The sequence below is a fragment of the Oryctolagus cuniculus genome, chromosome 3, assembly GCF_051225735.1.
Source record: "Oryctolagus cuniculus isolate XC-2025 breed Fujian yellow rabbit chromosome 3, ASM5122573v1, whole genome shotgun sequence".
NCBI classification, from domain to species: domain Eukaryota; kingdom Metazoa; phylum Chordata; class Mammalia; order Lagomorpha; family Leporidae; genus Oryctolagus; species Oryctolagus cuniculus.
Window position 1 is genome coordinate 77,833,464 of NC_142869.1, and position 27,738 is coordinate 77,861,201.

The 27,738-nt window shown below is 39.2% G+C and overlaps 1 protein-coding gene and 1 long non-coding RNA gene across 4 annotated transcripts in view; one reads left to right on the top strand and one right to left on the bottom strand.

Annotated features, from left to right (window-relative positions):
- The window catches only part of FIGN (fidgetin, microtubule severing factor), a 136,787-nt gene that overhangs the window by 72,770 nt on the left and 36,279 nt on the right, over positions 1-27,738 (top strand). The gene's annotated exons all lie outside the window — the stretch shown is intronic.
- The window catches only part of LOC149127396 (uncharacterized), a 548,503-nt gene that overhangs the window by 20,141 nt on the left and 500,624 nt on the right, over positions 1-27,738 (bottom strand). The window lies entirely within an intron of this gene.

The window sequence follows — 27,738 nt, forward strand, 5'->3', positions numbered from 1 at the left end:
AGCCTCAGTGTCAGTTGAGACATTCGGTTTTTTGAAAGAAATGCAGTAAGTGAATGTTGGAATAAGCCTTGGAACCTAGTACTCCTAGCTTGGCCACTTGACGTAACCCTCAACTCAATTGTTTGTATCATCCTCAATTCTGACTCTCCTAAGGCCCCGAAAACCTGTAGAACTTTGGACAACTGTGGGAGAAAACTGCTTTGTTGATTTGTACCCTCAAAGTATAACTCTCTGGGGAGTAGGGCATGCCTGAGGCAGAAGGATGAGGAAAGACCAGAGCACCCTGATCTGTGGACTTCAGGAGATTCAGCATGAGTTTGTGTAGCTCTTCATGACATTCTATTGACCTGGGATTTGCTTGTGAGAAATCCCCTTATTTCTGCCCCTTACTCCTTCCTGTCTGTGTTCCTGTTCTTTCTATTAAACTCAGCTTTCAAAACCAGAGCCAGATGAGAGTAATGTGTGACTGTAAAAGAAGAGGGTCAAATTCATTTCTGTCGTATATTTGCACATCCTGGGGTTTTAAACAAACAAAATGAGTGTTCATTGCTGATTCATGTTTTGCTTTTGGTCCCTAGATCCTTTTCTGCCATAGTCACGTGGCATGCACCATGGTGGCTTTCATCATATAATACATTCTGGGTTCTCCTAAATCCTAAAGCACTTTATAAAAATAAAACCATAGGTCTCATTTTTCTGATGAAGAGAGCAAGGCATATAAAGAGGTTTTACAAAGTGATACAACAAATAAAGGAGGAAAAAGAATTCAGGATCATTTTTTTTTCACTCTCCATTAAATGATACTCTCTCTTATGCTTTTCTGTTGTCAAAAGCCCTCTCTACATTCTGTATTGTTAGGTCATCATCTCCTATAGTTTGCACAATACGGTGTATTATGGATTGCTCACAAAGCAGCAGATATGAATTCTTTATAATGGATTTATTCTTTTCAATTTTTTGTCATCTTTGGGCTTAATAGAAATAGTTCAGCATGTTATATTGTGTGATCTGTTCCTAAATAGATAAAAGATTTCTGTGTTTTGAAGGAAACATTTATATTGGTTAATTTGCTCCATTGCCTGCAGGAATGTTAGGCTGTAGGAGGAAAACAACTGTTTCCTGACCAATTTTCCCGTAACTCTGCTAGAAACTCTTATTTTAACAGTAAAATAAAGAGATGCAATCCATAAACAATTAAACAAGTGTATCTTTTGGAACATTTGCCATCCCTTAGGCAGAACCTCTTAAGATGGTGACACACATAGGTGTCTTTTCTTACATGAAGAATGGCTCTTCCTCACTTCCCTCCCCAGCACTTAAGCCACAAATGTGGGGATGGAGTGAGCATGCAAATGCCAGCATAAGCGTTTATTACCTGGGTGTGCAGTTCTCTGTCAGCTGCTCTTTGGAGAGCCACTAGACTAACTACAATAGAAAGAGAATGTGCACTTTCCTCTAAGAAATTAAATACCACTGTCCACAATGTGCAAAAGACTGTGAAATTGAAAATGTGTCCCTGGAGTGGATAGAAAAAAATAATAATAAGTGGCAACTCACAAACAGACTCTTGGCAAATAATCAATTATCTTCTGAATTACTATACAAAACTACAGTTCATTTTGCCAGCCCATTTGGGAAACTGTTCCCACACAGGAGGCAGCTGGCTTAGGCTGGGGAGTTGTTTTCAATTTACTTCCACATTGCCTTCATGTAAACATCACCTGGTCATTGTAGCAGTGTGACGCAATCTTGGAGCTCATGTAATTGGACTGCTGAACTGGCTACGAAACAGCAAACTCATTCAAAAGAAACCTGTTGCCTGTTGCATCTTTCTAACCATAGTACTGACTCACATAGGTTAATTTTTAGCCTGGAGTTACAGTTAAATTTTCTTAAGATTTAAAGACAGGTTGAATGGATTTTATTTTTTTTTCTGGGGTATCATTACTTTACAAACCTGAGTTAAATCTGATTTGGCCTACAGAGAGAGAGAGAGCTGATACACACAAAGGAAAACAAGAGAAGGAATAATGTTTCACTGCTGTCTGCCCAGATACATAAAATTAGTTGAAATTTATATTGTTTTGGAAAAACACTAACGATTAGTAAATGGGAGGAGAAGTGCTAATAGCCGGCTGGCTGGGGTTTTGTGTCAGTACAATTTTAAGTTGACCAGAAAAAATTGTATCCTGGAATTTAATAGGCAATACGCATTTCTGACGACTTTCCCAGAAATGTAGACCTATGCAAATGGACAGGAGTGTCCTGTATCTGTAACTGAAGAAGAGCATGGCAGATGAAGCAGGTTTGGAACCCGGTTGATGAAGAGCATCACAGTACTGTGTTCCAGCAAGTCATGTTTGCTTGCTAAACTGTTCTTGTTTTTTTTTTTTTTTTTTTTTTTTTTTTTTTTTTTTTTAAAAAGAGGGGGATGAAAAGGAAGAAGAGTGTCAAAAAGCAGAATGAGTGTGCAGTGAAAATAAGGTTACATTCTTCTCTGCCCCATGGGTTCCTATCTTGGAGTAACCCTTTATCATTACCTTAGGGTTTGTTTCCAAAGTTAAAAATCCCTTATATACACAAATGCATATGTGTACACCCTCCCCACTTTTCTGGGTTAGAGAGATGCTGCCAAACCACATGCATAGTTTTGCTTGTTGTTCTTTTTCACTCTACAATTATTACCAAAGTCTTAGGCCTGACTAGTCTACCAGATGCAAAATCTTGCATTGTTGCAATGCGCAAGGCTGCATAAAATGAAGTCTTGACTTGGCTCTTTCTCAACTTTTATCAGATAGAATATTCTCTCTGTATCTTGCAGACATTATTAATTGATGTGTTGTCAACACTTCCATAAATATTTCTATGCAGTAATGATTCTTGTCATTGAAATGCCTGCTGTCACAATTCAACACATTTTTCTACCTATTAGAGCAGACACTGTCAGTGAGAAGAGTGAAGCAAATCTTAGCAGGTGCATCAGTTCTTTCATGCCTAAATTACATTATGCAGCACTGAATACTGCTAGGAAACTTGGGAATAAGATAGTCCTACCAAACCATTTAGGCTACCCAGAAGCCTTGAGGGAGCTGAAACACCCCTGAAGAGGGAGTTTGACTCTTTTAATACAAGAAAATCCAGTTGTTTTTCCTTAATTCCCTTTTAGAGAGTTGTACACAGGAGAGGACTCCTTTGTGGGTATAGGTGACATTGTTGTTTTGACTCCTTTCTGGCCTTGAGATCATATGTTGGGCACTGGCAGTTGTTGGATGAGAGTGCAAGAGTATTCACAACTTAATGTAATTTAGGTGTAAAGATGGATGCGCAATAAAGCGTTGTTTCACTCTCCTTACTGATGGGATCTGAGGACAAGGGAAAGAAAACATGGGGAGCTGTTTCCTAAGAAGACCTACCAGTAACCTCCATGTGCCCACGTGCCCTGGGGGTCCACCCAACCCTTTTGGTTCCCACAGCTGAGGACCTGGCACGCAGTCCCACTGTGTAGAAATTGGACGTTCCACAAAGGGCCAACTGGGTGCTCGGTGGCTACCCATCAATAGCCACGTCCTCCCCAGGAACATCCTGGTAGCATCTGTTGCCCAGATGACAGCTTTCTCCCCAAGAAAAGGAATAACAGGCTTGCTATTTAAAAAACTAATCCTGAGGTTGATGTTTTCCTAGACTTTCTCTCCTCTTTTCCTTTAGTAGCTAGGCAAATAGGTTACTGTTACTCTCAGCTTTTGTGTTATGTTAAACCTGGAAAAGTGAGCTCTATTACAATGTATACTTCATTCTTAACCTTCTAAATCACAAAACTACCATACACAGTAAACCTAAAATTTCCAGAATCTCAAATTGAAGAAACTACATTGTACCGTGTACCATACATTTGTGAAATCATTGAAATATGAATAATTCCCCTTCTTTCTACGCTATTTGGTATTACCTACTAAAATGTATAGTAAGGCCCTCTGCCTCACTCTTATTACCATAGTGAAAAGAACTTGTTGCTGGTTACATACAAGCTTCTTTTAATTACATGAGTCTTCTCCTTTGTCTTATCTGACAACTGTAGAATTCTTCTTGACTGTTCTTTTTTTGTTCTCTTTTAAATTTATTTGATAGGCAGAGAGACAGAAAAAGACAGAGAGATTGCCCATCAGCTGGCCCATTCCCTAAATGCCTGCAGCAGCTGCTTACAGAGGTTGAAGTCAGGAGCTGAGAAAGCAATCCAGTTCTCTCATGTATATGAGAAGGGACCCAATCATTTGAGCCGTCACTGCTGCCTCCCACAGTTTGCAGCACTAGGAAACTGGAGTCAGGATCCAGAACCAAAAAGCTAACCCTCTTGGATTTTCAGCTTCACCCAGGCAACTTTGGGAGATCTCTGTTCAAACACAAACATACACCCACCTACACACACACACATACACGCAAGCACACATGAACTCACAGAGAGGCACAGGACGTCTGTCTGACTTCCTGATCTTTGACCTACCCCAACATTATGTGAGGATATGCTTCTTCCGACACATTCTGTGCATTTTGTGCCAGCATTTTCCAGTGAAATTTATTGTGTTTAGGTTTCCAGGCTACGCATTTACTGTGAGACAATTTATTATGTCATCCCTGGAAATTAAATTTGTAGAGTGAGGAGGCTTCTTTAAAACAAAGTTCTGTGATGCCTTCCAATGGAACTGAATAGAAATTGATGGGGGATTAGGGGAAAGGTGGATTTGACATAAAATTAGCATCAGACTCAGTGTCCTTATTGGAAATGTTCTTTCTCTTTTGGAATTTACTACCTCTTCATCATCATAAGGAATGAGATATGCCCTGGCAAGCATTTGTGTGTGTGTGTTTTTTTTTTTTTTTTCCTCCTGGAGTGGCGGTCAGTGAAGTCAGATTCTTTGGGTGGACAAAAGAAAAATAGAGGTTTCTTATTGTTTGCTTTCAGTCTGTTGGATCTTTAAAGATGGCCTTCTTTCTGTTTTCCATTTATGCTATATATCTGCTTATCCATATACCTTCAGATCAATAAAGAGTAGATATTTTAAAAGTATCTGTAGTAGCCAACAGCTGGAATCATGCCAGGCATCTTTACATTTTAAATTCTTCCTGGGTTCTAAAGGTGGATGAAGCCAACTTTCCTTTTGACTCAGCAGGCAAGTTTTACTATGATAAGAGTATTGCTATTTTAAAAAGCAGCTCTTGACAATCTAACTCCAGAAAGCATTCCCACCCTGTGACATAGTACAGAGATACCTGCTTCCTTATTGATGAAACAGAGGAAAATAAGGCCTGTTAGAAGCAATTTTAATCATTTGGCAGCTTAGTTTCTATCTCCCCAGCTTGAGTGAAAAGTCTCAAGCTCTCTTACCTTATCTAGTGTCCTGGTTTTTCTGATTGGTGAGGTGGAGCCATTCTAACCTTCTCAGGCATGGCACATAACAGAAATTTGTCTTGATGAGGCCCCCCACGAGGGGTCCTCACTTGGTTGGCAGCATCTAAGAGGCTGAATTAGTTCCAGAACCTAGATGCTCTGAGCACAATTTCAACTGTTCAAGTTTTACATTTTTATGGGATACTGTCTTGTTTTTCTGTTTCATTCTAACCATAATGTTTTACTGCCAATCTAGCTCAAATTTAGGCTGATACTTCACAGCTTCTGACTCTTTAGTACACTTGATACCTAACAAGCCATATGTCATGATCATTGATCAACACTAAGGAAAAATTTATGCAGCTCCAAAATTATCTCCAGATACCTCTAAGGGTAAGAGTCAGCAACTGGAGAAGGTAATGTTAGTTAATTAATAATCTTAAAGATTCGTTTGTCTTTGCACATGGACAGTCTTGGGGAGATAATCATATTTGTGTGCTGACACAGGTTACCTATTTGATTATGTGTAAAAAAAAAAAAAAAAAAAAACTACTTATTCCTAATCTGAGCCATTTTATTCCAAGTGGTGTTCTTAACCTTGCTTGAATTTGATGTGGTTAAAAGAGTTGTTATGTAAAGTGTTGAAGAAGCAATGAAAGATTCCCTGGCTCAGGCCACTTATACTGTAAGTGTCTCCAGAATATTAGTGGGACCTGAAATGTCTTTTCTTCCTGGAGTGTTTAGAGAAGGACTTCTCTTTGCAACTGTAGATCAATCTCTCTCTCTCTCTTTGTGTGTGTGTGTGTGTGTGTGTATAGAGGAGTGTATGTTTCATTATAGTAGACATTATAATCATTAGAGCTTAAACCACATTTTTGTCTCTGAGAAATCAAGATATATGTGGGAGAGAGACAGTATCAGACTCAAGAGTCTGAAATATAACTGGATTTTACAAGACAACATATCAAAATGAATTCATCACTCATGAATTATAAAAATCTGATTATCTTTCAGTGAGGAGGATATTATTAGTGACAGGAGTCACCAGTAGAATTTGATGGTGGAAGTTAGGAACATGGAAAAGGTGTGGTATACAGGATGCATGCAAACTGAGTATATTCTATTTCCAAGGGGCAGCTGAACATGTATCACAAGCTGAATGGTTGTTGTCATCTTTTTTTTTTTTTTTTTTTTCTGTTGCAGCCTTTACCACATCATCTAGTTGAATATTTATTTGTGGTCTTGCCTCCACCATTGGACTGTAAGATTCTTATAAAGTTAGGGAATTTTTATCTTTTATCTCTGGCAGTTGGCAAAGAGAGATGTCTGATATAAACGAGATTTGTTAAATGAGTGAGAGCCATTTATGTTACAAACTCCATCCAAAAGTCATATGATTTGTCAAATGTCACACATTTCAGCTTGAAAGAAGGTCATGTCAAGAGATACTGAATGCCCTAGCTAGAAGCTATTCCATTTTTTTTAAGATTTATTATTATTATTATTTGAAAGGCAGAGTTACAGAGAATCAGAGGCAGAGAGAAAGAGAGAGAGAGAGAGAGAGGTCTTCCATCCTGTGGTTCACTCCCCAAATGGCTGCAATGGCTGGAGCTGAGCCAATTTGAAGCCAAGATCCAGGAGCTTCTTCTGGGTCTCCCACACGGGAACAGGGGCCCAAGGACCTGGGCCATCTTCTACTGCTTTCCCCAGGCCATAGCAGAGAGCTAGGTTGGAAGTGGAGCAGCCGGGTCTCAAACTGGCACCGAAAAGGGATGCCGACACTGCAGGCAGCAGTATTAGCCGCTAAGCCACAGCCGGCCCCAGAAATGATTTCTTGGTGTAGAACAAAAAGCCACTGTGATATTTATATATGTATGGACACACAAGCATACGTACTCACATTTAATTTTTTTTTTATTTGACATGTGAGGAGAGAGAGAGAGAAAAAGAGAGAGAGAAGAGAAAGAGAGATCGATCTCAGAACTGCTGGTTTACTCCCCAGATGTTCTCAATAGCTGGGCTGAGCCAGGCTGAAGCCAGCAGCCCAGAACTCAGTCCAAGTGATCCACTTGCTGACAGGGACAGACGTACTTGAGCCATTCACCCTCTGCCTCCCAAGGCTGTGTATTAGCAGAAAGATGAATTGGAAGCACAGCTAGGACTTGATTCTAGGCACTCTGACATGGATACAAATGTCCCAAGTGGTGTCTTAACTGCTACTTCAAATGTCTACTTCACACACCAGTATTTTTAACACAAGATAAGTTTGAGCATAGAATTTTAAGATAACAGAGATGGAAGCATATATATGTAAAATTTATTTAATTGAAAGGCAGAGTTACAGAGAGGAAGTGGCAAAGAGAGAGAGAGAGAGAGAGAGAGAGAGAGAGGGAGAGAGGTTTTCCATCCACTGAGAGAGAGAGAGAGAGAGAGAGAGAGAGAGAGAGGGAGAGAGGTTTTCCATCCACTGGTTCACTCCTCAGATGTCCACAATGGCTGGAACTGCGCCAGGAGCTTCTTCCAGGTTTCCCATGTGGGTGCTGGGACCCAAGGACTTGGGCCATCTTCTACTGCTTTCCCTATGCCATAGCAGAGTGCTGGGTCAGAAGTAGAGCAGCCGGGACTCGAACTGGCATCCACATGGGATGGCGGTACTGCAGGCAGTGTCTTTACCTGCTACGCTACAGCACCGGCCCTGAAAGCTTATATTGAAGACTGTGGTCCAACTTATGCAGGCTGGAGTGTCCTTTACAATTTATTCCTCTCTTGCTGATAACTCTTTTCCTTTGTAAATTAATAAAATATACCACTTGGATTTTTCCAACATTTTTAAGTAAAATAAATAAATCTGAAAGCCCTTGAAAAATAACTAGGGATAGTGCCTAGCACATAATGAAGGTTTATTTCCTTGCCTTTCTCCTTCTTCTTTACAAAACTATCTTAATCCATTTCATGCTGATCTTTTTGTGCTTAGAAATTAAACACAAAACTGATTAGACTCTAATTAATATTGCCAAGCTTTAGAGTGGATGGGAGTTCCAGCAACTGTAAAGAATTAGTTATCTAAAGTCCAGCATTGACACTCTTGAGAATAAGTGAAATCCTGATTAACGGGTCCATGTCTTCATCAATAAAGCAACATTTCTTAGTGCGACTGATGTCACAAACTCTTTCAAAATTAAAGCTAAATAGCATGAGGTATTGCGTATAAACAATTACAATTTTTAAATAAACACTTTTGAACATTCCAGTATATCTAATTTCAAATACAAATAATTATGCAGGGTAATAAATGTTGCATAAGACATTGTCCAGAATTCAGTGATGCAGTCTCCATGATAGTTCTAGATATGAAATGAAGTCAATTAAATTTTATAGGAAAGCTGTTTTCTTGCGGCGCCGGCACACCGGGTTCTAGTCCCGGTTGGGGCGCCGGATTCTGTCCCGGTTGCCCCTCTTCCAGGCCAGCTCTCTGCTATGGCCAGGGAGTGCAGTGGAGGATGGCCCAGGTGCTTGGGCCCTGCACCCCATGGGAGACCAGGAAAAGCACCTGGCTCCTGGCTCCTGCCAGGATCAGCGCGGTGCGCCGGCTGCAGCGGCGGCCATTGGAGGGTGAACCAGCGGCAAAAAGGAAGACCTTTCTCTCTGTCTCTCTCTCACTGTCCACTCTGCCTGTCAAAAAAAAAAAAAAAAAAAAAAAAAAAAAAAAAAAAAAGCTGTTTTCTTTCTTGCTCCAGATCCTTACTGTTATTCATAGGCCAAGACTCTCCTTTATTCAAAATCAGACAGTATTTTTTTTGTTTGTTCTACTTAATACTTTTGGTTGAATACTGTAATCAATACACAATTCTTCTTAAGTGCTGAAACTTAACTGAAAAGTGATCGCTGTTAAATATAAGAGTGGGAATAAGAGAGGGAAGAGATGTGCAATTCGGGACATGTTCAAGCTGACTTACCTCAAACGGTAGAGTTAGAAACATACCAGGGGATTCCAATTCAATCCCCTCAAAGTGGCATGTACCAATGCCATCTCACTAGTCCCAGTGATCAATTTCTGTTCACAATTAATCATAATGATAGGACTAAGAACCAAAGGGATCATATAAACAAGAATAGTGTCTGCAAATACTAGCTGATAGAATAAAAAAAAGGGAGAGAATGATCAACATGGGAAGTGAGATACACAGCAGACCCATAGAATGGCAGATGTCCTAAACAGCACTCTGGCCTCAGAATCAGCCCTTAAGGCATTTGGATCCGGCTGAAAAGCCCATGAGAGTATTTCAGGCATGGAAAGCCAAGACACTCTGGGGAAGGAAAAAAAAAACCTAAATGAAAGATCTCCGCGAGTGAGATCCCAGTGGAAAGAACGGGTCATCAAAGAAGGAGGTACCTTTCTCTGAAGGGAGGAGAGAACTTCCACTTTGACCATGGCCTTGTCTAAATATGATCAGAGTCAGTGAACTCAGGGGGCTTCCATAGCCTTGGCAGCTCATGAGAAAAGCCTAGGGTGATTACTGAGGCCATAAACAAGAGTGTCAATTTGTTAAGTCAACAACAGGAGTCACTGTGCACTTACTCCTCATGTAGGATCTTTGTCCTTAGTGTGCTGTACATTGAGATTTAATGCTATAACTAGTACTCAAACAGTATTTTTCACTTTATGCTTCTGTGTGGGAGCAAACTGTTGAAATCTTTACTTAATGTATGCTAAACTGATCTTCTGTATATAAAGAGAAACGAAAATGAATCTTGATGTGAATGGAAGGAGAGAGGGAGTGGGAAAGGGGAGGGTTGTGGGTGGGAGGGACGTTATGGGGGGGAAGCCATTGTAATCCATAAGCTGTACTTTGGAAATTTATATTCATTAAATAAAAGTTAAAAAATAATCAGACATCTGAATGCTGTCACTCTCAGATTCTTCTTAGATTCTCATTAACACTTTGCATCAATTTGGGAAGGCATTTATGCACATTTAGGTTCACAGCTAGGAATGTCTTACATGATGTTAGTCAGACCTTAAAAAGATCTATAGCCTTTATATCATTTTCAAAATAAAAGTGTCTGGGAAAATGTACCTAAAATAAGAAGTACATTAAAAAATAAGTCGCACAGTGGGTTAAAGCCCTGGCTTGAAGTGCTGGCATCCTATATGGGCTCAGGTTCTAGTCCCAGCTGCTCCTCTTCCGATCCAGCTCTCTGCTGTGACCTGGGAAAGCAGTAGAAGATGGTCCAAGTCCTTGGGCCCTTGCACCCACGTGGGAGACCCAGAAGAAGCTCCTGCCTCCTGGCTTTGGATCGGCGCAACTCCCGCCGCTCTGGCCATTGTGGCCATCTGGGGAGTGAACCAGTGGATGGAAGACCTCTCTCTCTGTCTCTACCTCTCTCTGTAACTCTGTCTTTCAAATAAATAAAATAAATCTTTTAAAAAAAGAACTAAGAACAAAAGGCAAAAATATTTTCCTCCAAACTAAATTTGTGTTGCAACAAGTCTTGTGTGTGTGTGTGTGTGTGTGTGTGTGTGTTGACTTATGTCTTACAGATGGAGATTCATAGGTGAGGGATAGGTTAGCCCTGAATAGATTAAGATCACATAAATATTTTAAAGTCAGATACTTAAAATAGATGACTTTCTGATATATAACATTTGCAATGATATTTTAAAATATTAATACTGATGTCTTAAGGTAATCAATATATCACAAAAAATTGTCACAATTATATTCCTAATGGAAACAATATATGAAGCTTTTGTAAAAAAGATTTATTTTATTTACTTGAAAGGCAAAATGACAGAAAAGAGAGAGAGTGAGAGAGAGACAGAGAGATTTTCCATTGGTTTATTCACTCCCCAGAAAAAGAGAGAGACAGAGAGAATGCTTTCATTATTGCTTCACTCCCTAGATGACCCCAATGGTCAAGGTCGGTTAAAAGCCAAGAACCTGAAGCTCCATCTGGGTCTGCATTGGCAGTGGCAGGAGCCCAAGTATTTGGCCCATTTTTTGCTGCCTTCCCAGGTGCATTAGCAGGAAGCTGGATCAAAAGTAGAGTAGCAGAGACTTGAACCAGCACTCTAATATGGGATGCTGGCTTCAGAAGCGGTGATTTAACCTGCTGTGCCACAGTGCCTTAAAGAAAACAAGATAGTTTCTTCAATTTGATATCCAAAATACTTGTTTTCCTTAATTTTTCCCATTTTAAGATATTTTCATTATATATTCTTAAGTTTATATTTTAATAGGGGAAAGTGCATAAACCTTAAGAATAAGAGTAAATTTGTAGCAAGGCTGGTGACTGTGCCTTTTCTTATTCACAGTATCTCCCACAGGGCCTAGAATGTGACATAAATAGATAATATTTGTTGAGTGCTTATTTTGTGCCAGTCATTGTTCTGAGCTATGTATGTATTACCTAAATTAATCTTCACAATAATTTTATGAGGTAGGTACCAAATTGCAGATACAAAGGCTGAAGTCTAGAGAAGTTGGATTGTATTACCAGAAATTACATGGTTAGTTAGTAATAGGGTGACAATTCAAGTTCTGGGGAATGTCGTTTGGTGCATCAGTTACTATGCCTCTTGGAATGCCCACATCACATGTTAGAGGGCCTGGGTTTGAGTCCTGGTCCACGCCTGTTTCCAGCTTCCTATTAATGTATACCTATGGTGGCAACAGGTGATGACTTAACTGGTTGGGTCCCTGCCATCCATGTGGGAAGATCCGGATTGAGTTCTCAGCTGCTAGCTTTGGCTTGGCCCAACCCTGGTTGTTGTGGGCATTTCAGGAGTGAATCATCAGATATAACATATATCTCTGTCTCTCTGCTTTTCAGATAAAATAAATGAAAAGATCAAACTCTGAAATCATTTTCTAGACTTTATCTCTTAATTGCTACTGTGTTATGCTCCATCTCTTAGATAACCTTTTAATGTTGAATAAATGAGAGAATGAGATGATGAAGATACAAAAACCTACCATTTTCTGTTAGTGTTCACTATCTTAGGTTCTCAAAAGACAGAGTGATAGAATGGAACACATACATTTAATAAAGCTAGGATGGTGTGTATATGTTGGAGGGATCACAGAGAAGCGAAGCAGTTGGAATGTGTTTAGGTGTTTGCGAATTCTTTTAGGTCATTTATGTAATCACCCAGTATTTATCAGGCTTATTAAGAGTCAGATTCATTTTTCACAAAAACTTCCCCTCAAAATGATATATATAAATTAAAGGGGAAAGACTAATAAAAGGAGTGGGCCAAACGTAAAAGAATTGATCAAAATAGTTATATATAAGGCAAAATCAATTAGTTTCTTTTGTTCCATAGTAACTGATCAGTTCCTACACTGATAAGTTTCTGCATATGTACCTACTGTGCATGACATCATTCATTTCCTGCAATGTCTTTTTTTTAATCTATTAGACAGGAATTATAATTAGAATTGAGTTTTTAAATAGTAACAATAATTCAGCAAACACAGAAATTTTTAAAATTATAGATTATGGCCTCTTGGAATTATAGGGTATTTGTGAGGCCCAAGAGATGGAAGTAGGAATAATTCATCCTTCTTAAACTAGAAAAATTATACAAAATTTCTTTATCAGAGCATATTCTAATTAACCCAAGCAAGAATTTTGATTGCACAAATGTTTAAACTGAAATATTATATTATTGCCTAAATTCGGGTGAATATATTTGCTCATGATCCAATATAATTGACTACACAAGTAGTCACTTTATTATCTAATTATTTGTTAAAATATATGAATGTTTTGTAGTTATTTTCTAGATTTATTCTTGACATTTTTGCTTGGTGAAAATATGCATATATGTGTGTGTGTTAGCTAATGGATATATTCCTGTCACCTTCCTCTCTTTCATGGAACTCTCTTTTCTGAATTGCCTGACACTAAGTGATCTAAATTTTTAAATATAGGCAGAAAAGCTGTTATTTTTTTATTTAGCTTTTACTGTGTAATGGAATTTGTGACATTATTATTTGCCACAATGTTATTTTGTGTCTTGATTAGTGTTTTTTGTAAAGGACCCCAAGCTATGTGTACAAAAGGCGCTATGTGAGCTATGAATGAAGGGCAAATGACCTTCATTCAAACAGATCCAAGTAGTTATTACCAAAGTTTTAAGCAATTTGAACTGCCTAACTGGAGGTATGACAACAGTAATTGTGGATGTCCTTAACGGATAGCCGTACACATTTTCATCAATGAACACCCCAAGTTCACTTTGTAAGAAGCAGTTATTATTGGGTGTAAGTTTTTCTTGAATTAAGTTCTTTAAAATTGACATTCTGGAAACTTCTTGAGCAGCCCTTGCCTTCTGAATATCTTAATGCTAACACTAACACAATCTAGTGTTATCATAAATCATTTTAGCTGCAATATAAAGACTTGCTATCAAAACTCTGGCATCTTCCAAGCACAATGAATTGAGCTTAGGGGCACTGCCAATATTGTAACTGTTTGAGTCATACAGTGGCTGCCAGCAGAGTATCAACAAAATAACCTTCTTTTGTTGAGGTTAGCTCTTATTTTTGGAAGTCTTACATTTCTTTCTGCATAAATAAAACATAAATATCGGCAAAATATTTAAGGTGTGTTTACCAGGCCAGCCTACAACCCTTTTCATCAGCCACAATGTATCTTCCAAATAACCAATTTTCAGAAGTGTTACAATAGAACCTTTTGTTTTCGAGGTAAGTCAAACTCAGAATCCCAAATTACAAAATAGATAAAAGCAATGAATGAATAGACATCTTTAGGATTCGCCAGACAGTATCGGTACAACATCTTTTTTTGGCTTGGTGTACCACCCTGGTCCCACTGAGCCCAATTTGAAAATCATCAGGCTTTCCTCTGGACTTAACAGCCACATAGAGCAGAAACTTTTCCTTTAGTTCATGTACAAAGTCACAGTATTTCAGGAAATTCAGTAGCTATACTATCAAATTTCTCATCTAGAACTTACTTATCTGGCAGTGCTAGCCACCCCAACCATCAAAGTTTATATTAAAAGGCACATGTACTAAAGCCATGCATTCTGTTCATAGGAAAAGCCCTGCGATCTCTCACTTTGAAGCCATCTTCCTTTTTCACAAAGATCCTATCAGCTTGGTTGTCCAGTATTCCATGTCTATTAGAGACAGGACATAGCCTAATAGCGAGAGAAGAAGAAAATACATAAAAATCAAATACAAAAAGATTAGAAATACATTTACCTGGTGTGGGCCTTTGCCTCAGCAGCACAGTCACTACTTGGGACACCCACATCCCATATTGGTTCAAGTAGCGCTTCCTCCCCTATCAACTAGATTTTCTGCTAATTCTCATCCTGGGAGGCAGCAGATGATGTGACAAGTATTTGGGTCTGTGTCACCCACATTGGAGACCCAAACTGAGTTCCTGGCTTCTGACATCAGTCTGGGCCAAACCTGGTTGTTGTGGACATTTGAGAAGTGAACCAGTGGATGGAAGTGAACCTGTGTGTGTGTGTGTGTGTCTTTCAAATAAAATGAAAATAAATTAATTTTAAAAATCTATGCCATCTATGAAAATATATGTACACATATGATATATATAATATATATATTTTATATATGTGCTATATATAATATTATTATTATTTTTAAAGATTTATTTATTTGAAAGACAGAGTTACAGAGAGAGGTAGAGACAGAGAAAGAGGTCTTCTATCCACTGGTTCACTCCCAAGATGGCTGCAACGGCCAGAGCTGCGCTGATCCGAAGGCAGGAGCCAGGAGATTCTTCCCGGTCTCCCACGTGGGTGCAAGGGCCCAAGGACTTGGGCCATCTTCTACTGCTTTCCCCAGGCTGTGGCAGAGAGATGGATTGGAAGCGGAGCAGCCGGGACTAGAACCGGCACCCAAATGGCATGCCTGCATCTCAGGCCAGGGTTTTAACTTGCTGAGCCACAGTGCTGGCTCCTATATATAATATTATATATAAAATTTGGAAGTTACATAATATAGAATCAAGTAAGTAACCCTAAATGTCTGAATGTGTTACTATAATAAGTAATTGCAATACAGATAGATATCTATAATGATGAATAATATCATCAGTAATAATGGTAAAACAGGTTAAGTAGTGGAGCATATATAATATCTTAAAACTTATGAATGTGCTGTAGTGGGTATTTGCCCAACAGTTAAGATGCTGTTTAAGATACTTATATCCCATCCCATGTAGGAGTACTTGAACTCAGGTCCTGCTCTGGATCCCAATTTGGGCTTCCAGGGAATTCAGACCCTGGAAGACAGCAGGTGGTGGTTCAAGTAGTTTGGTGCTTGCCACCCATGGGGCAAACCTGGATTGAGTTCCTGGCTCCTGGCCTTATCCTGGCCCAGCCCTAGCCCATGGCAAATATTTGGGGAGTCTATCTTTCTGCCTCTCAAAAAAGGTATGAAGGGTGGATGTCATGGAACAGCAGGTTAAGCAGTCTCTTGGGGACACCTGCATCCCTTATTGGAGTGTCACTTCAAGTCCTGGCTGCTATGCTTTTGATCCAGCTTTCTGCTAATGCACCTGGGAATGCAGTGGATGATGATTCAAGTGCTTGAGCCCCTACCACCCACATGGTAGACCAGGCTGGAGTGTCTGGCTCTTGGTGTGGCCTCTCCTTGCCTTGGCTTTTGCTGCTACCATTTGGGGCATGAACCGGTGGATAGAAGATCAATTTCTCTCTCTCTCTCTCTCTCTCTCTCTCTCTTTCTCTCTTTCTCTTTTTCTCTCTTTCTCTCTTTCTCTCTCTTTGCTTTTCAAATAAATAAATCATGAAATCTTTTTTTTTTTTAAGTATGGGCATGCTTAAGACTAGTTTTAAATCACGAATAACTAAATGTCAAATCTGTGTGTCAGTCTCACTCCCTTCTCTCCCTCCCTCTTCACAGCCTGCCCAGGATGGTGAAGTGAGTACACCTAGGCAAAGAAAGCAAATCTGTCTTCACATTTTGGCTTTTGCTTTCTAGCTGTGTGATCTGGCCAGTCATGTTACTCAACCTCTCTCTGTAAGGATGAGGTTTAAAGAGACACGTGGTGAGCAAATTAGTGATTAAATGTTTTTCTTTCATATTTGACAAGGATAAGCTTTAGTTAATTACATTTTATCCTCTTCTAAATTTTCTCTTGTAAACTCACTATTCGTGCCATTTCACCCTAGACTTCAATTTTGGTTATCTATTGCCATGTAACAAAGCAGCCCAGAACTCAGTAGCTTATAGCAACTTCTTATTTCTCATAATTATGTGCCGACTGGTACAGGTGAGCAGTTCCTCCAGGTGCTGTTGGCTGGGGCTGCTCAAGTGCTACAATGTCCTTTGTGGTCACTCAAGTGTCCCGTACTTTGCCGGCATCACTGGACGTCTAAACCCAGCTGAGACACCAAACAGCCAGGCTTCTCTCTCTGTTGGTCTCGGGGCCTCTTTCTGTGCCTCCCATGGCTCCTCTCCCACCCCTACAACACATACATGGCCTCTTTCCATGATCTTTGCATAAGGGTGAAAGACTTCTTAGATTACAGATCAGGCCCCAGAAGCAAAAAGAGAAGTTGTCAGGATTTTTAAAAGTTTACCAGTGCACATGGCTCAGGATTTCTTCTGCTGTGTTCTGCTGGGGAGAAGAAATTGCAAGTGTCTGATTCAGTACTCTGTAGGAGGGGATTAAAGAAGTCTGGGTGGTGTGGTTCCTTGGAGGCCACCGTGATAACCAGTTGTGCAGTATTGGTTTTCTGATTCGTTGTCTCTGACCTGACCTCATGGTAAAGGTTGATAGTGCTGTGCCATAGAAGTATAGGGGAGTCCTCTTTGCAATTCTGCTTTAATTAGGAAGCAAAGTGATTTTTAGGTGTCAACAAGTGAGAAATGATTACATTCAGTTTAGATTCAAACACAGTTTGTCCCAATGAGGATAGATACAGTAATCCGTTATGTATAGACTTGACTTAAACACAGTATATTTTTAAGTAGAATTTGCTTTGAAAAAGTCTAATCTGCTGTTATGACCAACCCATCCTTAACTGGGCCAATGTTCTTTTAAAGTGAAATTCAATGTCTCACATCCTTTTCATAGAGTCACAAGCTAAAGGTGACTGGAGTGAAAAAAAAGAATGGAAAAATATTTTAGAGTTAAAACAAGTGTTTATGGCATAGGATCTCTGAATATGATCACTGGTTTTCTAAATTGAGTTAATTTTGTCCAGATTATTCAGGTAGTTAATTTTTGACATACTAAGGTGAGTACATATTGTCATTTGCCTTTCCACAAAACTGTTTTATTAAACAGTGGCTTAAAATGCCTGAGTCAAAGCCTCTGAGAATCTTTCTAAGAAAATGCACATAAGCTCTGAATTTTATATACAATATCAAAGGGTTTACAGACATAGCCAGATGCATCCATGAATCCCAGGTCAAAAACTCCAGTTTTAAAAGTCATTAAATCCCAAATGACAGGAAAAATATGTTTCTCGTGATATTCTATTTCCCATGGCAGGACTTAGCTAATGGCTTAAAAAGAAAAGTGACTTTTAACCATTTAGACAGCAGTCCCTCCTTTGATTCTATTGGACAGACTTTAATTGTTCCATTCTAATCATCCTGTCCTGAGTTGAGTTTGGGGACCAAAGCAAAAGAAAATAGACAAAATTAAAATGAATAATTGTCCTCTAGATCGCTCTGTTTATAATGTTTTGGGGCTTTCCTAAGGTTTGTGGAAGAAGTAAGGCAATTGGAATTTCAGTATCAACTCTTTTTTTTTTTTAATTTTATTTAAGTTATACAAGTTTCATGTATTTCATATATTCAGATTTAGGAACATAGTGACACTTCCCCCCCTACCCTCTCTGTCACCCACGCTCCAACCCATCCTCCTCCTTTCTCTCACAATCCCACTGTTAATTTTTGGAAAGATCTATTTTCAGTTTATTTAATGATTGTTAGTACCAACTCTTTGACCTTGGACAGATCATTTCAGATAGTTTTGCTTTCTGCCTGCATGCATATCTCTTCTCTTCTCTTCTCTTCTCTTCTCTTCTCTTCTCTTCTCTTCTCTTCTCTTCTCTTCTCTTCTCTTCTCTCTCTCTCTCTCCCCTCCCTCTCTCTCCCTCTCCCTCTCCCTCTCCTCTCCCTCCCTCTCCCTCTCCCTCTCCCTCTCCCTCTCCCTCTCCCTCTCCCTCTCTCCCTCTCTCCCTCTCTCCCTCTCTCCCTCTCTCCCTCTCTGTCTTTTGCATTCACTAATGTTTCTGTCACATTCTTATCTCCTATCTACCATCTCTCAGCCTCTCACTTTCTTCCTTTCTCTCTCACTGGTCTGTCTATACACACACACACATACACACACACAAATATAGGTACATAGACATTTGATACAGAAATATTCCTACAGGAGCATGCATTTTTTGTATTGGTTAAGACACCATGTTCTTCATCAGAGTGCCTGGATTCAATCCTTGGCTTTGGCTTCGGACTCCAGCTTCCTAACAGTGCAGACCCTGGAGACAGCAGTCATGGTTCAAGTAATTGGGTTCTTGGCACGCATTTAGGAGACCTGACTAGTTCCTGCCTTCCTCCCAGCATCAGCACCCATCCAAATCCTGCCACTGTGTGCATCTGGGGCATGAACTAGTAGATGGGAGCTCTATTTATCTTTCTCTCAAATTAAAAAAGTCACTGTGGAAGTCACAGAGAACTGACAACAGTCAAACAGTTCAAATGCTTTTAAAGTATTTTATAACTTCTACAGTGCAACTGTGTATGTGTCTTGTATGTGTGTGTGTGTGTGTGTGTGTGTGTGTGAGACTTACTTTTTAAAGTTTGTTATTGAGAAATAATCAGGTTATAGTGAAAAAACCCAGATCTGAGTCAGGAGCCGTAGGTTGTAGTGCCAACTTTTCACTAACTTGCTGTGGGATTCGAAGCAAGGTGGGGACCTCTTGGAATCTGTTTCTTCTCAGCTAGCAGTCAGGGGTTACCCCAGAGGAGTTCTGGGGGATCTGTTTTCAAGACACTGTTTTTGTTCTGCCTGTGCCTGTAATCCAGCATACTGATGAAAGATGAGATTTCCACCTACGTTTTCAAAATGTGGTACAGTTCTTGGATGCTTGGATGCCCTTAGATTGTATATGCCTAACATAGATGCCCATGCAGCTGATCTCTTGGGACTTCTATCTGAGATAACGAGGCATCTCACATTGTTTATTTTTCAGAGTCATCACAATAACAGCTTTAAAAAGCATTTACAGATTACATGCCCTGAAACAAACTTTCCAGATGTTTGTGGCTAGTTTTAATTTTAGAAGGAGGATTTCTCTGTTTGATCTATTTGGTGTATTGAATCCACCCAAAACAGAGGGGGCCTTTGTTCCAGCACTTTGGGAAATTGGCTTATGGCATTCTGTAACCTTAGTGCTTTTATGTTGTTAGGTTGGAAAGCTTTCTGTGGTCTTATTGCTAGGTTGGTGTATGTGGGATGCCTGTGTCTATACCGAGAGGAGCCCGGCCTCCTGTAATTGTGGCAGTGTTGACTTCTTCCCATCAGTGTATCTGCTCTCTTTTCTGAAGTAATCACTATAATTACACTTCTCCAATGAGTTGTGTTCTATTGTGTCACCAGTCCTATCTGCTAAATATCCCTGTGTTTTCCTTATCTGAGTACTCTCAAATGGAGAAAGTGAGACGTGTTGGCAAGCCACCTTCAATCAAATTAATGTAAGATCAGTGTTGTCGACAGAGATGGTGCTGGTCTTGTTCCTCCTGTTCAAATAGAGTGGTGCACAAAAATGGCCAAATGTGCCTAAGGAGATGTTTATTTGGCTATGAGGTGCAAATATGTGCTTATCCTTAAAGAAAAGTGGTGTTTATTTTCTTACTACTTTCATTTTATTTTTATTTCATTGGCACATGCTATAACTGATTTTTAAATAAAAAACAAATTAAGGTAAAAGCTTTAGATTTATTGATTTAAAACTCTGGAGATACCAGAAGTCTGATTCCTTTGGCTTAAAAAGTAAAATATGGGTTATGAGCCTTGTATACCTTTTTCACCTATTACCTGTTGTTTTCATTGAAATCCATAAACTCCTAAACATTTTATAGTTAAAGTCTATAATGGGAACTCACATGGCAACAGTAGCTATGACTTTAAAATACATATTACAGAGCTGGCGCTGTGGTGTAGCTGATAAAGCTGCTACCTGCAGTGTTGACATTCCATATGGATGCCAGTTCGAGTCCCAGCTGCTCCACTTCTGATCCAACTCTCTGGTATGACCTGGGAAAGCAGTAGAAGATGGCCCAAGTGCTTGGGCCCCTGCATCCACGTGGGAGACCCAAAGGAAGCTCTTGGCTCCTGCCTTCAGATCAGCACAGCTCCAGAAGTTGTGGCTTTGGGGAATGAACCAGTGGATGGAAGACCTTTCACTCTGTCTCTCCTTCTCACTGTCTGTAACTCTACCTCTCAAATAAATAAATAAAATCTTTAAAATATATGTAACAACACTTGAGTAAGTTTAGCTTTATTTATCAAAAAGGGGATTAAACAGAAAGCATTTATTTTATATGGTAGCACTGTGTGAAGTGAGTCTCATAATACAGCTGACAGTTTTGAGCAGATTCATCTTGTTTTTGACAGCACAGTAATCGGAAACCTTCCATCCATTTACCAAAAGCCATATATCCCAAATTACATATATATTTTAATACTCTTGTAAAAAAAGTCTGGAAAAGTAGTAATTATCATGCTAAATTTGCACTGAAATTTGCTACATGAGAATGATCAATTTAATATGCAAATCTAGTCTGTGTACTGAGTTTCCTAATGACTTATTCTTACAAATTCAAGTAAAATAGAAGTACAAAGGGTCACCCCACACATTCAAGGAACATTTGCCCTGTAACTGACAGAGAACTGGGGAGTGACTCGGGTAGATCTTCTTTTCAGTAGCTCTTGAACATCAGGTCCTTCCATGTGTCTTTACACATCTGTAGTGATATCTTAGACCTCGTGTTTCATGCAAATCATACTCTGCTGTGAGCAAGATTCCATGGAGTCGGCCTTAATTCTTTATATGAGGTATTTAATTGATCATTCTGTAAGGACTTGCCTGCAAATATAATCACCACATCTAAACTGCTACTTCTGTGAGACAAATGCTTGAACCACCAGATGAATCTTTGGAAGACAAACAAATTGATAATTCATAAGCTGATAATCTCACATTTGTATACTATTGTCAATTTTAAAAGTAATACCCCAATTTTAGCATAAAATGCAGAAATGCTCTATTAAAATATCTGTATTAAATAAATTACACACATCACCTTTGAATGAGGAAAAAACTGCTTCTCTTTTTGGTAATAATTAATTTTTCCCTGTTAGTGATTGTGGAGTTATCTGGAAAGATAGCATTCATGTTACCCACTAAGTTTTTACCTGATAAAAACATAGCAAATAGAGAAACTTAGCAAATTTATTGTAAAAAATAGATTTTAAAATAATTTCTCCTTCCAAAATGAAGATCTAATGAATATTGTATCTTGAATTTTTATAAAGTTGTGAATAACCAGAGATGAACTGCTGATTAATAATTTCTATTAATGACTTCTGTTACTGCTTACACTTTATATTTAATGTCAATTTTACTTGTACTGTATACAGTGGCTACTATTACAGAATTAGATTGATTCTTTGGGCCAGCCCATTTAATTCCTTATATAATTACTTAAACTATTTTCTCTGAATCAGATTTGTTCTCAGATGTTAATTTGTCTTTTGAATGCTTACTCACAACTTTCATTATTTGAAGTGGCCTCATCAGAAGGGACCAGTTAAGAAACACTTAGTGTTTGAGACCCTGTTTTACTGAAAGTACAGGCAGCTTTACCCTGTGTACCATCATTTCTGGAGCATTACCAGGTGCCATTTCTGAGGGATGGAAAATCTCTTAGACAGCAAAGATCTGTCCCCATAGGTGCTGGGATATTGGAAAGTGAGAACATGTTAGGGAATGCAGCCACCCAACATCAAGGATCCAGAACAACACTTCTCACTGTGGCTAAGCTGATTTCTGGTACTGGAAACCAGATTAAGCCTAGTACCACTTTGATTGCAGGGGTGAGAATGTAGGGGAGGTATAGAATCTTCTCCAGGAATCATAATACTTAATTCTCTCCTTCCCATCTAAAGTGCTCTACTACTTCCAGTAACTTCAGTGTCTTTGTCATATCTTGGCTCCTGTGTTCTGCATACTGTTAGCAGTATACATCCTGTGCATGATACTGCTTGATATTCAAAGAAGTTGCATGTTGCATTCTGCTGAAGTGTAAAATGGCTTCAGTTGTTAATGCTAAAGCCCTTCCTGAATGGGCAAGTCAACCTCGTTTTCGACCTCGAATATGCTGTAATTGCCACAACTAGGCACACCTCTCTTCCCTAAACATGCCACATCCTTTCATATCTTCAGAGCCTTTGCATGGAGCTTTCCATCTGTTTTGAACGCCATCCCACTTGTCCATCCTACAAGATTCAGATTTATTTATTCATCTGACACACATTTTTTCTCTCTACATTTCACGTAACATTCAGTTTACACGCACAAGCCATACAATTCAGTAATTTTATTATATTCACAAACAAGTGTGACCATCAATACAGTTAGTTTTAGAACACTTTTGTTGTCTAATAGAAACCTGTACTATTTAGCTATTATCCTTTAGTCCCTGAATCTCCCCGCCACCACTACATCCCTATGAAGCTATTGGTCTATTTAATATCTGTATGGATTGGTTTATTCTGCATATTTCACACAAATGGAATCATATAAAATTGTTTTGTGTAGTTTCTTTCAGTTAAGTATACTTCTAAAGCTCATTCTTTTTACAGCTGATAATTTTCAAATGCATATCATATTTTGTTACAACTTTTAATTGTTTATAGACATTTGGGTTTTTCTCACTTTCTCGCTATCTTGAAGAATCAGCTGTGTACGTACATTAATGTACAAAATTTTGTACGGACATGTGCATCCATCTTTCTTGGCTACATCCGTAGCAATGGAATTGTAATATTATAATGGTAACCCTGTGTTTAATCTTTGAGTACTGCCGTACTTTTTTTCCAAAGTTTTTCCAAAGAAAAAGCTGCACTTTACCTTCCCACCAGCAGTATGTGGGGGTTCTAATTTCTACATAGCTTCATCAACAATTGTCATTATCTGTTTGATTCTAGCCACACTAATGAGTGTGAAATGGTATTTCATTGTGGTTTTGATTTGAATTTCCCTGATGAATAATGATGTCCAACATCTTTTCATGGCTATTTGGATGTTTTCCTTGGAGAAATGTCTATTCAAATCAATGCCAATATTTTAATTGGGTTAGTTGTCTTTTCATAATTCAGCTGTAAGAAATATTTGTATATTCTGGGTAAAAATCCCTTGTCAGATATATGATTTGCAAGTATTTTGTCTATTGAGATATATTTTCAGTTTTCACTTGAAGCTGAAAGGTTTTTTTATGTTAATGAAGTCCACTTTTCTGCTCACATTTACATTTGTGATAATTTGGGTATATATTTACATATTGTATAACACTGGGTCCAACATCATTCTATTGCATGTTACTATCTAGTTACTCCATCACCATTTGTTGAAAAAGGTATTCTTCCTTCATTGGGAGGATGCCCTTTGAGAAAATCAGTTGACCATAAATGTGTGTTTCTTCCTAGACATTGAATTCTGTTCCATTCATCCATATGTCTGTCCTTACACCTGCACTATACTGTCTTGATTATCATTGCATTGTAGTAAGTGTTGAAGTTGAGCAGTGTGACTCTTCTTATTTTATTACTTTTAAACAATTTTTATTTATTTATATACTCTAAAAGGCAGTTGTCCCCCATCCACTGGTTCACTCTGCAAATGTCTGCCAAAACAAGGCACTCTGAAGCCAGAAGCAGGGTCTCTCCTGCAGATGGCAGATATCCAACTACTTGAGCCACTACCTGCTGCATCCCAGGGTTACATTAGTGGCAACCTGCAGTCAAAAGTGGAGGTGGGACTGGAGCCCAAGCACTCCAATTTGGAATATTGGAGTCCCAAGCAGTGTCTTAACCACTATGCCGAATGTCTACCCCATATCTTGCTCTGTTTTGACTACTCTCGACCCATGTATAAATTCTGTGTAATTTTTAAAATTGATGTGTCAGTTTCTGTGATGAAGTAATATACTGGGATTATGATAAGGATTACACTGAATCTATACATCAATTCAAGGATTTGGTATCTTAATGATATTAAGTGTTCCAATCCATGAGCATGAGATGTTTTTCTATTCTGTTGAGGTCTTTAATTTTTTTCAACAATATTTTACAGTTTTCAGATTATAAATTTAGTGCCTTTTTAAAAAAATTATTCTTATGTTTTATTCTTTTTGATGGTATTGAAAGTGAATAATTTTCATAATTTCATTTATGATACCATCTGGTAGAGTTAGTGAGGAATTACCATGTGCCATGAACTGTGTTAGTTATTGGTGATAAAAACATGATTTTTTAAAAAAATTATTTATGTATTTGAAAGCCAGAGTTACACAGATAGAGGACAGGCAGAGAGAGAGAGAAAGAGAGAGAAAGAGAGGTCTTCCATCTACTGGTTCACTCCCCAAATGACTGCAATGGCCAGAGCTGAGCTAATCTGAAGCCAGTAGCCAGGTATTTCCTCCACATTTCCCATGTGGGTGCAGGGGCCCAAGCACTTGAGTTGTTTTCCACTGCCTTCCCAGGCCATAGCAGAGAGCTGGGTCAGAAGTGGAGCAACTGGTACTCGAACTGGTGCCCATGTGGGATGCCGGCACTACAGCTGCCGGGTTTACCCACTATGCCACAGTGCCGGCCCCATAAAAACATGATTCATATTCAGTGCCTGCCCTTGAAAACTTAGACTTCTGAAATAATCTCGAATTCCCTCCTCAGATTGCCCACAGTGTTTTATGGATTCTGGTTTATTCTAGATAAGCTATACATGACACTCTAATACCCAGAGTAACTTTCTTAGCTTAACATTTTAAAGATTAAGAAAGCTTGGCTGTCGCCGCGGCTCACTAGGCTAATCCTCCGCCTTGCGGCGCCGGCACACTGGGTTCTAGTCCCGTTTGGGGCACTGGATTCTGTCCCGGTTGCCCCTCTCCCAGGCCAGCTCTCTGCTGTGGCCCTGGAGTGCAGTGGAGGATGGCCCAAGTGCTTGGGCCCTGCACCCCATGGGAGACCAGGAGAAGCACCTGGCTCCTGCCATCAGATCAGCGCGGTGCGCCGGCCGCAGCGCGCTAGCCGCGGCGGCCATTGGAGGGTGAACCAACGGCAAAGGAAGACCTTTCTCTCTGTCTCTCTCTCTCACTATCCACTCTGCCTGTCAAAATTAATTAATTAATTAATTTAAAAAAAAGAAAGCCTAAGGGTAAGCCAAGGTAACTCCATTTTTAGGTGAGGAAACAGATAATCAAAGTGCTAAGTGACACAGCTAATTATTATTAGTGAAACAGACTAATTACTCAGCTTCCTTAATCCTACATCTATCACTGTTGTCACTATTCCACAGGATTTACAGATGTTTCTGGAAGCTTTTGGGAAGCAGTCATTACTTTTAGTGTATCACTAGGGTGCTAGTGGTTATCATCAACCTAGGCTAACAGTGTGTGAAACTATGCTATAATGGCTGAAGAATAAATGTACTCTCAGAAAATAAAGTCTCAAGGGGTATTTTACATTCTAGGACATCATGACTCAGCCATTCACAAGTGACCTAAGTTTGAAGCCAGAACATTTGTAATAATAGCAAAAGAAATCTCTCACCTAAAATGACAACCAAATGGGTCTATCAGCTTAGCTTAGTATGTTATTATGCTATAACAGATTAATAATGCAGCTTTGATAGTTCTCGTTATTACTGAAATACATCGTAATGCACAAACATGAATCCCGTTGAAAACCTTTGGAACAGGGCTGGTCTCAAGGACATAGATTCCATTAACACAAGGCTCCTCCATGTTTGTTACCCACACAGGTCCCCTTCTAATTCAAAGAATATTCTGTAACTACTGAATCTGATTTGTTTTACGGGCACCACCTGTGGGGTTTGCCGCCCTTGCAAACCTATTTTTATCTTCCTTACTGGATTTCCAACTCCTTTGCCTCTAACTGACTGTCTTTGAGATTATAATTATGTTCCAGTACATGGATTTTTAATTTTCAAAAAAGCTGTAAGGCAGCCAAAGTAGCATAGTGGAAAGCTCCCTGGATTGGTGCAGGAGATCTAGGTTCTGAACCTGGCTTTGCAGCTCCTGACCTGTAAGAAATCTGGGCCTGAGGTCCCTTAACCGTAAGAGAAGGGGGTGAACTAATGGCCTCCAAAGTCCTTTCAAGCTATGTGATTCAGGGATATGAAATCAGAGCTTTTACTGTTTAATTTTACTATTGACTTTTGAGTCTCCTTTAGGATTACACCTGACTGAAATAAATCAAATGCAAAATTCAAGATAATGAAGTTACACTCTCTTTTCTTTCTATAATTTTAAACTCCTGTAGCTTTTCAAAGTGAGATTTGAGGAAAATCTGCAGCCAGAGATCTCTTCATTAACATGCATGTGGAAGCAACTAAGATAGCCTGTTCTCCACCATTATTAACACATAGCAAAGTGCCTCACCTTCTGTGGTGAATGCTCTGAGTTTGGGAAAGCTCTCTGTGCAGAGCCCTGCTTAGCAGGTTTAATGTGAAGAGTTGGTGTCATCCTAATCAGCTGCCTCTGACAGAGTAAACATGGCTCCGTCTGTGCTGTCCCTCCCTGGCTAGCTGTGGGTTTCCAGCCCACTGAGCACTTGATGCGAAGCAGTCTGTTAAGGGACAAGGAATAGACTCAGAGGGGCTCCCTGGTATTCATCACTGTTTAGGAGACTTCAGGGTCAAAAGGGCCAGGACTCATATGTACTACTTTTATTCCAAATATTTGATCAAGTACACATTGAAGGGTTTTCTATTGGCTTTTTGTCATTAGCATGTAAGGGGTTTACCATTCTGCCCAGCTATTATTATTAACCCTATCTTATTTGAAGCTAAATACAATTCAAAGACTGAGCATTAGAATCAAAACAGTTGGGTTTTTTGGGAGAGTCAATGGTTCTTGATTTAATAATGAACTCTGGGACTGAAGGCAGGGGTTCTTGGTATAAAGAAGTCTGTTTCCAGATAAATGAATCAAATTCCATTTTAAGTACAGACTCTTAAATATGTAATGTATATTTAAAATCATTTGCTACAAATGATCATTTGTTTCCTG